The sequence below is a fragment of the Narcine bancroftii genome, chromosome 14 (assembly GCF_036971445.1).
Source record: "Narcine bancroftii isolate sNarBan1 chromosome 14, sNarBan1.hap1, whole genome shotgun sequence".
In the NCBI taxonomy this organism is placed as follows: Eukaryota; Metazoa; Chordata; class Chondrichthyes; order Torpediniformes; family Narcinidae; genus Narcine; species Narcine bancroftii.
In genome coordinates this window covers 12,444,925-12,458,934 of record NC_091482.1, presented here as the reverse complement: position 1 = coordinate 12,458,934, position 14,010 = coordinate 12,444,925, and positions in this window count along the sequence as shown.

The window sequence follows — 14,010 nt, the reverse complement described above, 5'->3', positions numbered from 1 at the left end:
ACGGGCTTGTGGACCGAGAAGAGCCTGCTACCATGCTGTATATCTAAATTTAACATTTATATTCTCCAGTTTAGTGTTCACTAATTTGACAATAAATCAAAAGATAAAAGGCCAGAATTTATGGTTGAGATTGCAATGAAGCCAGTATTACTCCCCAACATTTAAGCACAGACAATGAAACAATAGCAAAGTTCAAAGTACAGCCAAGTGCACAAGTTTGGTAGCTTTTGTTTGAGATTATCCCTCCACTGACTTGTTGATGCCTGACTCAGTAGATTGAATTGCATGTGTACTTTCCGATGCATGCAAACCAAACTCATTGTAGGAAGCCAGGAAATGAAAAATCAATACACCACAAATCTAAAGGAAAATAAAAGAGAAAACTGGCACTCAGCAAATCAAGCAGGAGTCAGACCCATGAAAGGCCTTCAGCTTGAAATATTAACCATGTCTCTTTCCGTGGGAGTTGTAAGACTGGAGTGTTTCCAGCATTTTCTGTTCAGCCATTTCTGAAGTAACCTGCTGTATTTCCAGACACAATCTATGCAAGCATGGTCTCCCAATCCCAGAATCATCCTGTTAATTATTCTATCTACTCTGCCCGAGGGTTTCGATTCACCATGAAGTGCGGAGCTCTCAGCTGGAACTATAAACACAGCTGATCTCAAACACAGATTTCCTACATGTTCAGGACGATTTGTTGGCTTTGCGCTTTCTGTTTACCTGGCTCTCATCCCCTTTATTAACCACTGCATTCAACATCTCTCTCTCTGCTTACATCTGTTAGATGTGAATCCACGAGTAAAATGCGAAAGTTGCAGACACCAAGATTGAAGTAAAGCTGGGGAAACTTAGCGCCAATATTTTAGGCTCAGGTCCTTCAAAAAGATACGCTTTCCATCACATCAATTTCACAGGAGATTCCTTTCTAACTTGTACTTCCTGGTTTAGACTCTGCATCGAACCATCTGATTGAATGAAAAGGCCGACTGTTTGCTGACACCATTCATACACATCAGTATAGTGGAGCCAGTGCACCATTTACATCGACACTTGTAGTAGTTTGCAAGAAAATGTCCCGTGGAAATTAAACAGGTTGGGGCAAATTTAAATCCAGGAGTTGCAACTTTGCTGGTCACACATTCTTGGCCAGGTTATAGAGTATTTTGACATGATGCATTCTTTGTCAATTGTATGTGCAGAGGTTGTCTCTTCTCAGGCAGGACCTCAGGGTTAAGAGCAGCTGGCTGGGCGGGCTCTGAGGTGGTTGGTGAACCCAAAATGCAGTCGGGAACCTCTTCCACCAGTGGGTCAGGTGGTGCTGGAAGGGCGAGTACTATGGGATGCATCACCCATGCTGGCTGCGCGGTTCTCACACCACCTTGAATGTTCCTTCTCGGTTTTGGTCAGTTAGTAAGGATGTTACAGCCATTCCCCCCTCCCACCTTCTACAACACAGCATACAAGTGCAGTGTCCAGAATTGCTGGAGAAATTCAGCATCTCTAGGAAGAGTAGCCAATGTTACAGTGCAAGACAAGTGGTCAGAGCTTCATAGCTGGATGCAGGTCTGGAATTTATCCTCAATTATGATGCCCAAACAAAAAGTCTGTTTGGACAGATAAGACTTGCTTTATTTCACTTATTGCCCCATGAATTGAGATGCTTCAAATAAGAACTGTGTAGTCTTATCAGCCATGAATGACAACAGGTCATTTTACAGAGACCTCAGGTGTAAAGAGAGATCATCAAATGTTAGTTAACTCTTCCCTCTGCAGCTCAGAAACAGACCCTTCAGCCCAAGTAGTTTATGACCAACTTGCTTTGTCCCATTGACCTGCACCCAAGCCATAACCCTCCCGTCCATGCACCTGCCCAGATAGTTCTGAAAGCATTGCGGCAATGCAGACGTGGCAAGTGTTCAAATTTGGGGCAGTTTTCACTGGGAGTCAGCTACAAATGGATGCACAAGAGTCATCTTTTTAACTGCTCTTCATATTCATCACAGCCAGCATGGCTGGTCTCCACAAAGATAGCAGATATTGAAATCCTTCCTCACAAAAGCACCACATTTTTGAAAGTACTCTCTTCCATTAGTTCTCATATAGCGTGGCATATTTTCCACTTAGGATGATTTCTTAATTACATTAAAACTTACAGCATCTCAGAAGTATAAAGCTTTTAACAAAACCTTAGAATTGATTTGGTTCAATAACGGAATTAAACTTACTTAATATGCACTAAATGTTCGCTGTTTACTATTTGTCCAGAGGAGCAAACAGGGCGTCTCCCCCCCCCCCCCCCCCACAAATCGCCCCTCATTTCGAGTGTCGATGAATGGAGTAAACAAAAAATTAATTGCAATTGAAAAGTAAAGAAGCAACAGATGGTGAAAATCTAAAATACAAAATGATCACAACAGTCTTCAGGTCAGGGTCGTTTCTGCTCGCACAGAAACCAAGTCAGTGTTTCAGGTTGGAGATCCTCCATCCGAACTGGAGACTTCATTCACAGGTTCCTTTCAAGCCTGCTGCTCTTAATTTTCTCAACCACTCACTGCTGCAGTCAAAGGTTCCCACCTACTTCCAAAGGGCATCAATCATCCCCGTATCCAAGTAGAGTAGCATGAGCTGCCTCAATGACTACCGCCCAGTAGCACCAACTTCTACTGTGATGAAATGCTTGGAGAGGTAGGTCATGGCCAGAATCAATGTGTACCTAAGCAAAGAAGTGGACCCACTGCCATGCACTTATGACAATCATTCCACAGCGAAAGCAATATCCATTCGGCTCTGGTTCACCTTGAAAACAACAATACACATGTTTGCTCTTTAGCAACTATAGCTTGGTCTTCAATACCATTATTCCCTCAGTGCTGGTCAAGAAACTACAAACTCTAAGACCCCCCCCCCCCCTCGCACCTGGATCCTTGACTTTCTCAGTCAGTACGAATTGGAATCAATTCTCATCTCCTCGCTGATGATCAACACAGGCAGACCCCAAGGATATATGCTTGCCCACTGCTCTACTCATTATATACCCATGACTGTGTGGCCAGGCACAATTCCAACACCATCTACAAGTTTCCCGAGGGCGCAACAGTCGTCGGCAGCATCACAAATGGCAATGAGGAAGCGAACAGGAGAAAGACAGATCAGCTGGTTGAATGGTGTAACGAGAACAACCTTGTGCTCAATGTCAGCAAAACCAAAGAGATGATTGTGGACTTCAGGAGGAAGTCAGGGAAACACATTAATCCTCATCAAGGGCCCAGTAGTGGAGAGGGTCAAAAACTTCACATTCCTGGGTGTCAACATCTCCAAGAATCTGTCCTGAAGTCTCCATATTGATGCAATCACAAAGACTCGCCAGCGGCTAAACTTTGTGAAGTATTTGAGGAAATTCGGTACATTACAGAAAACACTCAAACTTCTAGAGGTGGAGCGTGGAAAGCATTCTGGCTGGTTGCATCACTGCCTGGCACGGAGGCACTAACGCTCAAGAATAAACTCCAGAGGGTTGTTAACTCGGCCTGTGACATCACAGGCACCAGACTTCACTCCATCGAGGGCATCTACACATCTTTAAAAAACAACCCAGCCTCTATCCTCAAAGACCCCTACCACTTAGGCCACGTCCTCTTCACTCTGCTACCATCAGGAAAAAAGGTACAGGAGCCTAAAGACAAGCACTCAACGGGACAAGGACAGCTTCTTTACTGCTGCCATCAGATTCCTGAATAAACAATGAACCAAATATGGCCTTCCTTTTCATGCACTAATACTTTTATAATAACATTTTAAGATGGTTACAATATGTATTTTTGCACGATAATGCTGGAGCAAACATTGGATTTCATGAAAATAAATTCTGATTCTTAATGCACAGCCAGGATTAAGAACGTGGACGCTGCCCATGTCATTCACAAGATTAAACTAATTACTGACCTCAAGATTTATTTTTTTTTAAATTCTGATCTCGTGCATTGGAGAGGTGCTTCAATTGAACCCAAGGTCAGAGAGTCATACTGCGTGAAAACAGGACCTTCAGCCCATCAAATTCATGCAAGCCTGCAGCTACCCTTTTATTTTCTCCACATTTCATTTTTAACTGGGATTTGGAGTTGCTATGTGCTGTTCCCATAAAGCTGCCCAATTCCACATTGGGACATTATGCCTTGGAATTGATGTTCCACATTAGTTGCATGAAATGCAAAGCCCCTTAAAAATATACTGAGCTCAAGGCTGCCTCATCAATTGATCACGTCTCTTTTTCCTCTCCAGTCATTGATCAAAACAGTCTGTTGAGATGAGTTCTATGGCTGAGGCCAAGATTAAAACCTGTCACAGCTCAAGGCCTGTCACTTCCCAATGACAATTTAAACTAATGGGCAAGAGTGGAACAAAGTAGAGTCAAGGAGAATCTTGGATGGTCGAGTTTCTCAAGGCAGTTTTGCTATCCTAACTGTATCTTCTTGTATCGTCACCCATCTCTCCCAAAGGAGAGCAAATCCCGATCCCTTCAGGCTGTCAATTGATAATAGAGTGAACAAGCTCTGAGCCCACCTGGTTTCTTCATACAATATGGATTGTGCATATTAGGTTTGCTGATCCCTTGTTCAGCTGTATTAAGCTGGTTCAGAGGGCTGTTAGGCATCAACCATAATTGCTGTCGGTCTGAATTTACAAAGAGACCATGAAAGGATAGTTGATTTTCTTTCCTAACAGTTGTGAGAGTGAACAAGAAAGTTTTGCAACCTTATTGTTCCAGATTTTTATACAGAGACCCAAAGTCGGGGATGTGCCAAGATGGCATAGAGGGCAGACGTGCGCTCCAACCCCTCCTCAGCCAGTTTTTTAAGCACCCGTCTTTAAAGTTTATCTAGGTGAATACAAGTTGTATCTTTATTTTTGGGAACATTAATGGGTCACAATGGCAACTAATGTTTAAAAAAAAATGAAAGCTCAATTACAGAAGAAATTACCATTTAAAAGTGCTGAAGAATTGAGACCTACCTGTCCAGTTGAAGCCACAGAATTGTCGTTTGGAACCTCCAAAGCACAGAGAACTCCTGCCAGGCTGAGTATTACACCGGCGCCGACCTTGTCTCCACAAGATGGTGCCGGCAGGTTGACAAGCTCGGCCAGAGTTGATTCGCGCGTTCGTGATGTCGGATGTAACAACTAAAATATCTAATATGTCTGAAGATGCATCCAATATGTCTGAAGATACATCTACACTTAAGAGGGATGTCAGTAAATGTATAAAATCAGTGGATACACTGCAAGAAAATTTATTTTTTTTTAATTGAAAAAGCCTTTTCCGAATGTAAAATTCAAGTTGTACGTAATAAGGAAAAAATAAAGAAAGTGGAAGATTTGTTTGTGGATTGGGGAATCCAGAAGAAAGACTCACTGAAAAAAATTGATTCATTAGAAAATCAAAGTCGGAGAAACAATGTGAAAATTGTGGGTCTTCCAGAAGACATTGAAGGGTCTGATCCAATAAAATTTTTCAAGAGTTGGATTCCCGAGGTGTTGGGCAAAGATTTTTTTTTCTGGGAGGTTTAGTATTGGAGAGGGCACGTTATGAAAGAAGCTGCTACCGGGACAACCACCATGAACGGTCTTAGTTCAGTGCCTGAACTATCAAGGCAGAGAAATGATATTACGGTAGGCGGTACAGAAGGGACGACAAAGTCAAGCTCCGACGATGATTCAAAATAACAGAGTTTTTTTTATAATATAAACGCAGATTTGAGTCAAGAAATTATTAGGCAACGATGGGAATTTAATTCGGCTAAAGTAGTACTGTGGTGGAAGGGTTATAAATTTGCTTTCGATATCCTGCTATGTTAAAAGTCTTTTATGGTAACTTTCAATCTCAATTTTTTGAGAATGACCATGATGCATTAATTTTTGCTAATTCATTACCGGATTTACGAGGACATGGAAGAGTTTCACCATCGTCGCCCAAAAAGATTGGAAATGGAAAAAATGGAAAGAGATTTTAAACACAAAGTTTTATTGACATTGAAGATCTGGAACAATCATTGGGAATGGAGTCATTGGGTTAAATATATTTACAGTATTGAATTGTATTAATGTGAATGATGTATTTCTGGCTGGGGGGGGGGGGTGGAGAGCACTGAAATGTTTGATAGTCATCTGCCACTAATGGGGTTTACCACACCCAGTTTTTTAGGGTGTTACTACCTTTGGGTAGTGTTTTTTTTGGGGGGGGGGATAATTAATTTTTTTAAAATACACATTTTCTTATAAAAAATATTCAGGGGAGGGAGAGTGGTTTTAATTTTCTAGAAGGGGAGCGATATTTTGTAGTAAGTGATTATATTCTTAGTTTGTAAGGATGTTTAATTTGAAATTTGCAACTTTTAATGTTCAGGGGTTAAATAATCTGATTAAGCAAAAGCAAGTTTTGGCTTGTATCAAGAAAATTAAACTTGATATTGCCTTTTTACAAGAAACATTTGACTGAAAAAGAACATTTGAAATTGAAAAGAGATTGGGTTGGACATGTAGTTTTTTTTCTTCATTTAATTCTAAGGCAAGGGGTGTAGCAATTCCAATTCATAAGAATTTGTCTTTTGAGCTGCAAACTATGGAAGGGAATGCTGGAAGCTTTTTGAAGGTGAATTGTAAAATTTTTACTGAATCTTGGACTTTGCTTAATGTTTATGCACCTAACATGGATAATGAGTGTTTTATTTTGGAAGCTTTTTTGTTATTAATCAAGCGAATGAAAACATTTTAGTTGGGGGAGATTTTAATTGTGTCTTGGATCCTTCGTTGGATAGATCCCCCAAAAATATAAAGAAATCAAAGATGGCGATACAAATTGGGTCCTTGATGAAGGATTTAAATTTGGTGGATGTTTGGAGAAGGGTTAATCCTACAGAGAAGGATTTTTCTTTTTATTCAACTCAACATGATTCATTTTCTAGAATAGATTTTTTTTTTTTTAAGTATCAGCACATTTACAAGGAAGGGTATTACAGGCAGAATATAAAAGCAGGGTTATATCCGATCATTCTTTATTATTTTTTTCTTCTGCTAGTTCAGAAATGGTACATTCATCTTTTTTCTTTCTCTTTGGCTTGGCTTCGCGGACGAAGATTTATGGAGGGGGTAAAAGTCCACGTCAGCTGCAGGCTCGTTTGTGGCTGACAAGTCCGACGCGGGACAGGCAGACACGGTTGCAGGGAAAATTGGTGGGTTGGGGTTGGGTTTTTCCTCCTTTGCCTTTTGTCAGTGAGGTGGGCTCTGCGGTCTTGAGATTTAACACAATGTTGTTGAAAAAAAGTTTGTTATCTTTGTTAAAGAACAGATTAGTTTTTTTGTCTGAAAATGTTAATTCAGTAAAAAGTAGTTTTGTGTTATGGGATGCGTTAAAAGCTTATTTAAGAGGACAAATTATTAGTTATACCACTAAAGTTAAGAAGGAGTATATGGCAGAAAGCTTTGAATTAGAAAAGCAAATTAATGAATTGGGGAAGGAATTTCAGAAGGAAGTGACAGAAGATAAAGTGGCTTTGACTAAATTGAAATTGCATTATAATACATTGCAGACTTATCAATTTGAATGTTTAATTAATCGATCTAAGCAGCGTTATTATGAATTGGGTGAGGGCACATAAGGTACTTGCAGTTAAATAAGGAACAGGGGTTTCACGGATTATTAATGCTGTAAAAAAAAAATTCAACAGTTACCTATAAACCTCAGGAAATTAATGACCAGTTTTATTCATTTTATTAAAAATTATATACTTCTCAGGGGAAACAGGATAATGGTTCTATTGATTCTTATTTATCAAAGTTAACATTCTCAGCATTAGAAGGAGGATGTTATGGATCTGGAAGCTCCATTTACAGAATTAGAGATTAAGGCGGCTATGTTGGAAATGCCCAATGGGAAGTCACCAGGTGATGATGGGTTTTTGGTGGAATTTTATAAAACTTTTTATGAAGATTATTCTTCAGTGTTTGGGGAGGTATTACAACAAGTGACTGAATAGTACAAGTTATCAGAATCTTGCTCTAGTTACTGTAATCCCCAAAAAACTGTAACCCGTTGAAAGTGTCTTCGTTTAAACCTATTTCTTTATTGAATGTTGATTATAAAATAATAGTAAAAGTGTTAGCAAATCGACTTGCTAAGTATTTACCTAAATTGATACATGTTGATCAAACAGATTTTATTAAAAATAGAAATGCTTCAGATAATATTCTTCGTTTGATTATTTTGGTCAATGCATATCGATAGCAGCCCAACCACCGAATGGTGGTTGCACTTGATGTGGAAAAAGCCCTTGATAGGGTTGAATGGGATTTTTTATTTAAAGTATTGGAGATACTGGGATAAGAGTGAAATTTTACCAGTTGGAGAAGGAGATTATTCAGAGTATAAAAATATTAAAAACTGAAATGGTCTGATAAAATTAAATATTTAGGAATAATTGTAAATACTGAGTATCAATCTTTATACAAGTTAAATTATATTCCATTATTAAAAAAGATTAAAGCAGATTCAATTAAGTGGAAAGATCTTCCGTTAACTTTAATTGGTCGAGTTAATTGTATTAAGATGAATATTTTTCCTCATATTCAATATTTATTTCAATCAATACCATGTTCTCTTTCAAAGAGTTTCTTTCAGGATTCAAATAAAGTTATGAAAGAATTTTTATGGAAAGGTAAACTATCATGGGTAGCATTAAATAAACTTACTTGGAAATATGTGTTAGGTGGGCTTGAATTATCTCATTTTCAAAATTATTATGAAGGAGCCCAGTTGACACTTATCAGTAGATTGATGGATTTCGACTAGCCCCTGAGTTGGGCTAAAGTTGAGATGGCCTGTATTTCTGAAGTCAAGGTGTATCAATTTTATATTTCAATAGAATATAAATTTGTTGAGGGAATAATATGCTGATATTAAAACATCTATTAAAATTATGGATTAAAAAATATTTTAGGATCAAAAGGTAAATTATCAATTTTAACTCCATTATATAATCCCAAATTCGTGTTATATGGCGAGGTCTCCACTGGCCACCGAGACAGAGGTGCACCAATGAAGAGGTACAAGGCCTGCCTAAAGAAAGCTCTTGGTGTCTGACACATTGACCACTGCCAGTGGGCTGATATCGCCTCAAACCGTGCATCTTGGTGCCTCACAGTTCGGCGGGCAGCAACCTCCTTTGAAGAAGACTGCAGAGCCCACCTCACTGTCAAAAGACAAAGGAGGAAAAACCCAACACCCAACCAACCAATTTTCCCTTGCAACCGCTGCAACCGTGTCTGCCTGTCCCGCATCGGACTCGTCAGCCACAAACGAGCCTGCAGCTGACGTGGACATTACCCCTCCATAAATCTTCGTCCGCGAAGCCAAGCCAAAGAAGAAGAAAAATAATCAGCTTATTTCTTTTTCAGTGTTTAATAGTCATTTAAAGAGTTGGGATTCTAAGGGTATAAAAACATTACAGGATTGTTTTGTAGAAAGACAGTTTCTTTCTTTCAATCAATTGAAAGAGCGTTTTGATATTTCTGAACATTATTTATTTATTATCAACTTCGATCTTTGGTAAAAATATGTATGGTAGAGAGATGATTTTACCTGTATTGATGGAATTCTAGTCTTTGATTTCTTCTATACTGAAAAGGGGTTATATTTCTGTTATGTACCAAGTATTACAAGACAATGTGGATAAGTCAGAATGGGAGAAGTCTAAGCTTAAATGGGAAAATGATTTAGCTTTTGTTTTTCCTGAAGACTACTCAACAGATAAGTGTCGTGATAGTGTTACTAAATTGATGAATGTGCGGGATGAAATGGTTAATTATAACTTTCTACATCAGTTATATTCAGCACCGGAGAAATTGAAAAAATATGGTTTTAGCAATTTGGATTCTTGTTTTAGATGTGGTGTATGTACTGGAACTTTCTTACATGCTATTTGGTCTTGTGTGTATGTACAACCATTCTGGGATGAAATTAAGTTAATTTTGGAAAAATCATACAATTTTAAGTTACCATTAGATCCATCTATTTTTTTTTTAAATGTGTTATATGATTCCTTTAAGGGGATTAAGGTTGGATAAATTTCAAATTGCATTTATTTATTTAGCATTGTCTGTAGCTCAAAAATGTGTAGCAAGTACATGGAAAGATAATATAGTGATTAATATAATGCGATGGCATAATGAATTGAAAGCTTGTATTGTTATGGAAAAAAATTACATATAATCTACATGACAATTATTCTTTTTTTGTTAATGTGGTTACCACATTTGGAATATATGCATTTAGATATATTTTGATTTATTATATACTTTTAGTTTCTGTTTATATATTTTTAGCTCTCCTTAAGAGAGGTGGCTGATGGGGTGGGAGACTTGATTTATTTCTGTTTATATATTTCTTTTAAAATGTACATTTAAATATATGTACAAACACACATTTACACTATATATATTTATATATATATTTATATGTGTGTGTGTATTTATTTATATATACATATAACATTTTCTTTATGGAATGTATTTTGTATTACTATTAATGATTCTTCAAATAAATAGTTTTTAAAAAAACAGATACCCAAAGTTAAATTTGCTAGCTTCTGAAGCAGGAATTCTATAGTTTAGGTCTGTCAGTCCCCGCATTGGTCCTGGTGCCCTGCTCCCCCCCAACAGCCCACCACCAGTCCCCACTGATCCCACCGTCCTGCTCCCTACTCCTGACAGTCTGCCACCAGCCCCCACCATCCTGCAACCCCCTGCCACCCCACCACCAGTCCCCACACTGATCCCAGGACTCCATTCCCCCACCACCAGTTCACCCTGGGAGAGAGCAGGGCAGTGAGACCAGCGCGGGGACCAACGTCAGCAGTTTGTGTTTATAAAATATTTTCTGCTGTAGCTAAGCAGCTTTTGTTTTCTCTTGTAAATTACAGCAATATTATTATTTTTACGACTTTTCCTCTGGTCTTAAGTTGTAGGTTTGGTCCAAGTTTTTTTTTGCTAAACTGTAGTTACACATTTCAATGACATTAAATTGGTGTATTTACGGGTAAGCATTTTTCTTAATATTCCCTGCTGAAATGGGGGGAGGGGGCAGGGGGCAGGGTTGTTATATGCCATCAAAAACAGAAGGTATTTTTCATGGTTAGGCACTGCAATGAACTAAACAGAAAGGTATTTATAAACCCATCGTTTGTGATGCATTTGACTAACCTCTCGTGTCCTTCCTTTCTTTCAGTTGGCATGTAGAAAAGCTGCCAAACCACAAGAGGTTAAGGAATTAATTCCTTTACAGACTTAATGAGGTGAAGCCCACCTCTTTAAGGAAAGCCCAGTTTGCCAACTCCAGAACAAGGTGAAGGGTCTTCACCAGGAGTCACCCAGCTAATCCAATTCAGCTCAATGTGCATCATTTTCGCCTCAGCGTAACGAGTGTTGGAGACTTTCAGTTGATGTCTGACAACAGATTTCAAAGCTAATCAGCCGGTTCCATAAAGGGTACCTGAACAAGAGGACAGCTCTGCAGAGCCTTGATCAGGAATGGTACGCGTGCATGCGCCTGCAACCAGAGAAACATCTCAGCATTTTTAGATATGATTACAAACCCTTTTCCACAAAAACTCTTCAAGTGATTTTGGTTCTCTATACAAATCATCGGGACTGTCTACGTAGCTAAAACTTGCCAGTAACAAAAGTACAAATTACACCATAGAAGAGATGAATGAATCTGAAAAATGAAGAGATTGGAACCAATGTTTACACAACTAGTTACCCAGGATGGCAGCAGTAGTTCTGGTAACTTGTGGGGTTTTCTTTAAAAAAAACTTTTGATGAACAAAATGATTTCTATTAGCTTGTGGAAAGTGAACACATTAAGGTAAACTAAAGGGTATCAGATATCTGTGGATGTGAACTTATTATCATGTTTGATGTTATATCATCCTTGTTTCTGTGGCTGCAATCACCAACCGAACAAGTGTTGTTCAAATATTTCTGCACATTATCATTTGTTGTCACAAAATGCAAGATTGCACTCAAAAAGTTATCGCCAGCTTGAAGGACCATTACTTGCCTGGCAATTCAAGACCTTATTGATTTTTTAAAAATTCATCATTTTCTTTTGAAGTGGAGAAATTTCTTGCAGAAGAATCAATTTTCCCACCACATTCCTTTTGAGTCAGAGGCTGGGTAAAACAATGGTTCAGAAATCGAACATTTACAGCAAGAATAGGAATTGATTTTGAGTTATTAAAGATAAATATATGGTCATTTGTTGGAAAATTCCAATAAAATTCACCAACACCATCAGTCATGCAAATATGTGGAATTAACTTAAGAGAACCATGCAGAAAAATCAAATCTGTGTTTCCTTGAATTGACGACAAATTAATTGTGGGAACATTTGAAGGACCTTCCTTAATTGCAGTAATTTTTAATGATGGCTAAGTTGATGCAATTAAATTGCTTTCCCCCCATTAATATAAATGATGTCTCCTTCCAATCTGTGGAAATAGAAGTGGTTATTTGCTGCCCTTTTCTGGCAACGTACATCTTAAAAATTTCAATTAAGGTTGCTGTTGGAGAATTGGTGACGCACTTCTTGGCAGTGTCTGCAGACACCCTCCTTTTTAATCATTTGGACAGCAAGTAGACCTGTGGTTGGCTGATTGTATTGTTTACTTCATGCTTGCCACTTGCTTATGCCAACGAGCCCCAACTACAGCCTTGAGCTCGCCTCCATTTCTTGAAAAACAAACCGTTTCTGCTTAAGCTTTTCCAATTTGCTTTCAGGATGTGGATTGCAGGATTGACCAACTGTTGTAGAGACTCATTGATAATATTGGTGCAGAATGATACTGGTCATTGCAACCTGATGTAAAAACTATTTTAACATATCAGTATTGAGTAGGATGAGAGAAAGCTTACAGTTGTTTTTGAGCTAACAGTAGTGAATAACTCAAGACTGAAGAACCACTTGGCCGAATGCCCACCTTCCGTCCATAGGCCCAAACTCCTGGTTGCTAACCAATTCCCCTTCCCACACAGAAAGATTTGTCCTCAGCCTCATCCATTGCTAAGCTGAGGCCAAATGCAGGCTTGAGGAACAACACATCATATTCCCTCTGACAGCCTCAAATTGATCATCGATTTTTCCTGTTTTAGATCCCCACTGTTTCCATCTCCTCATTACCTCCTCTTGCTCTCACTTCTCTAACAGATCCTCCTCCCATTGGTCTCTCCACATCTCCAACCTTCTGTCCAGGATCATCACCTATTTGCCCATCCTCAGCTTCCATCACCTGTCTGATATACCATTCAAACAATCATCGCTGATCATCTGAGTGTTCCCTCTCAATATTCTTGGATCTAGGAATGCTCTTAAATATATTCAGCAACTTCACCTCTGCGATAATTAATTTTCCAACTCAGTGCAGAGATTTCTCCTCATCTCAGGCCCAATTGCCCTGTATTTGGAGACTGGACTCTCATTTGAGGTGCTCCAGCTAGCCACATCGGTTCGCCATTCTTACCACTGATCCCAAAACACAAGAAAGTTAACCATCTCCCTTTGTACAGTTTAAGTCCAAAACTCCAGATGCTAGAAATTTTGGCCAGCCTAGAATTTGGACTTTTGAAAACTCTCAAACCCTTTAAATTTAACAAGCTTTTGTTTGTGTTTGTGGCAGGAACAAGTGACTATACTTGTCGGCTTTATTTTTATTTAAAACTGCTCATTTTGAGCATTGAAGTGAGTGGCATTTACTGGTGAATAAACTATCAAAATTTATATGTTCATCTCTTGAATTTTTTAAAAATACTACCCAAGAATCCAGAAAACTTGAACCAACTCAATCCCCAGACCATCCAGATTTTTGGACTTGTAGCAGTCCCAGGACTCTGTCTGGTCAACCATCACTGCACTCCCTCTTGCTATTTTACAGTCTGGGCTGTTTGTCCTTAAGGTTTCTG